Here is a 3,029-nt window from a genome sequence, read left to right as displayed (position 1 = left end):
CTCTAGAAAATTCACTTCGAGTGCAGAAGGGTCAGAATCCAACAGCATCTGCAGCCCTTTTTCCGCCTCTGAATCAGATTTTTGCTCAGGTCCCTCAATTTCTGCAAGAAAATACCTGAAATCACAGAAAAATACACAAACTCATAGTAAAGTCCAGAAATGTGATTTTTGAATAAAAACTAATAAAAATATAATAAAAAGTAACTAAATCATACTAAAAACTATGTAAAAACAATGCCAAAAAGGATATAAATTATCCGCTCATCACAACACCAAACTTAAATTGTTTCTTATCCCCAAGAAACCAAAAACAAAATAGGATAAAAAGAAGAGAAAATACAATGAATTCCAAATATCAATGAAGCTCATTTCCAATTAGATGAGCGGGGCTAGTGGCTTTCTGCTTCTGAACAGTTTTGGCATCTCACTTTATCCTTTGAGTTCAGAATGATTGGAATCTATAGGAACTCAGAATTCAGATAGTATTATTGATTCTCCTAATTCAGTATGTTGATTCTTGAACAAAGCTACTTTATGAGTCTTGGCCGTGACCCTAAGCATTTTGTTTTCCAGTATTACCACCGGATACATAAATGCTACAGACACATAACTGGGTGAACCTTTTCAGATTGTGACTCAGCTTTGCTAAAGTCCCCAGTTAGAGGTGCCCAGAGCTCTTAAGCACACTCTTTTTTCTTTGGACCACGACTTTAACCGCTCAGTCTCAAGCTTTTCACTTGACACCTTCACGCCACAAGCACATGGTTAGGGACAGTTTGGTTTAGCCGCTTAGGCCAGGATTTTATTCCTTTGGGCCCTCCTATCCATTAATGCTCAAATCCTTGGATCCTTTTTATTTTACTCTTGCCTTTTGGTTTAAAGGGCTATTGGCTTTTTCTTCTTGCTTTTTTTTCTTCTTTTTTTTTGCAAGCTTTTCACTGCTTTTTCTTGTTTCAAGAATCAATTTTATGGTTTTTCAGATTATCAATAACATTTCTCCTTTTTCATCATTCTTTCAAGAGCCAACAATTTTAACATTCATAAACAACAATATAAAAAATATGCACTGTTCAAGCATTTATTCAAAAGATAAAAAGTATTGCCACCACATCAAAATAATTAGATTATTTTCAAGATGTAATTCGAAATTCATGTACTTCTTTTTTCTTTTTCAGAAAACATTTTTCATTTAAGGAAGTGAAGGATTCATAGGAAATTCATAGCTTTAAGACATAGATTCTAAACTTTATTGATCATGAAATAAAAATAAGACATAAAATAAACATAAAAATAGACAAATATTAATAAAAGAAAGGAAATTAAAGACATAAAAATAAATGACTCTAATACTAATGCTTATGTGACTCTTAAAATAGGTTTCTAATAATAAAAGTTATCACAGAGTTAGGACTCAACAACCTTGATTTTGAGGGGAAGGTGCTCCTTCAATTTGTGGGACATCCAACTCTTCAAGGGACAGCTTCTGGCGCTTTAGTTCCTGTAGCTCACGCCCTTACTTCACTTGTTCTCTGAGCAGTTTGTAGAGCATGTTGTTCTGATTTTGCTGCTCTTCTTTGAGTTGATCCATAGATTCTTGCAGCTTGTTGACAGATGCTTCTAAGCGGGCCCAATAGTCAAATTGAGGAATTTCTGGGAGGAGCTCATGCGCCCTCCTCTTGATGAGGTTTTCTTGAACTTGAGGTCCATCCATTACCCTTTTGGTGATTGGGTGTTCAACTGGGATATACTCATCCACACCTATCTGTACTCTCGCATCTTTACATAACAGACTGATCAAGCTTGGGTAAGCCAATTTGGCCTCAGTGGATTTCTTGTTTGCAAATAAGTAAATTTCACAAGGAATTAATTGATGAACCTCCACTTCTTTTCCAAGCATAATACAGTGGATCATCACTGCTCTTTTGACAGTGACTTCAGAGCGGTTACTGGTGGGAAGTATAGATCGCCCAATGAAATTCAGCCAGCCCCTAGCAACTGGCTTGAGGTCTCATCTCTTCAGTTGGTTTGGGATACCTTTTGAATTGGTTATCCACTTGGTTCCAGGGAGGCATATGTCCTCTAGAACTTGATCCAACTTTTTATCTTTAGCCATTCTCCTATTAAAGGATTCTGGATCATCTTGTAGTTGAGAAAGTTTGAGGACTTCTCTCACTTTGTCAAGATGGAAGTAGATAATCTTCCCTCTGACCATGGTTCAAAAAGTATGGAAGGCAGTTCCCTCCATTCTTTGCTTATCTGTTAGCCACAGATTTGCATAGAATTTCTGGATCATATTTCTTCCTACATTTATCTCAGGATTAGCCAGGATTTCCCAGTCTCTATTTTGAATCTGCTCTTGGATCTCCAGATATTCGTCTTCTTTCAGATCAAACTTAACTTCCGGGATCACTGATCTTCTGCACACAATTTTGAGGTAATGATCTGCATGTTCTTTTTGTGCAGAACCTCTCATGCATCCATTGTGGTTTTTGATTGTTTTCTTTCTTGCCTCTTGTAGTGGTTTGTTTTTCTTTAGGGGCCATGATCTTGGTTAGTGATCATGGAAAATCACATCAAACTTAGAGGTTTGTTTGTCCTCAAGCAAAAGTAAAGAAAGAAGATGAATAGATGGAGAGAAAGATTCAAATGAGGGAGGAGAGGTGATGGCCGAATGTATAAATAAAGGGGAGGGAGGGAGTGGGTTCGAAATTTTAGAAAAAGATGTGCTTTAAAAGATATGATTGATAAAAGATAAACATGATATGAAAACAAGAAGATTGTTTTCAAAATTAAGAGATATGAAAAGGATTTGATGAAGTTAGATCTGAATTTTTGTTTATGCATCTATGAAATAAAAGATGATATGAATGAGTTAAAAAGATTTGAAAAGAAATTGGAAATATGAATGAGGTTTTGAAAAGGAATTGAAAAGAATTGAAAGAGAATCAAGAATTTATAAGTTTATAAATTTCTTGTGAATGGAAATTAAAAAATGAATGTTTGTAATGTTTGGATGCAGAAAATTTTGA

Source organism: Arachis hypogaea, chromosome 11 (genome assembly GCF_003086295.3).
Source record: "Arachis hypogaea cultivar Tifrunner chromosome 11, arahy.Tifrunner.gnm2.J5K5, whole genome shotgun sequence".
Classification (NCBI taxonomy): domain Eukaryota; kingdom Viridiplantae; phylum Streptophyta; class Magnoliopsida; order Fabales; family Fabaceae; genus Arachis; species Arachis hypogaea.
The sequence above is the reverse complement of the archived record's forward strand: the minus strand, read 5'-3'. Positions refer to the sequence as shown.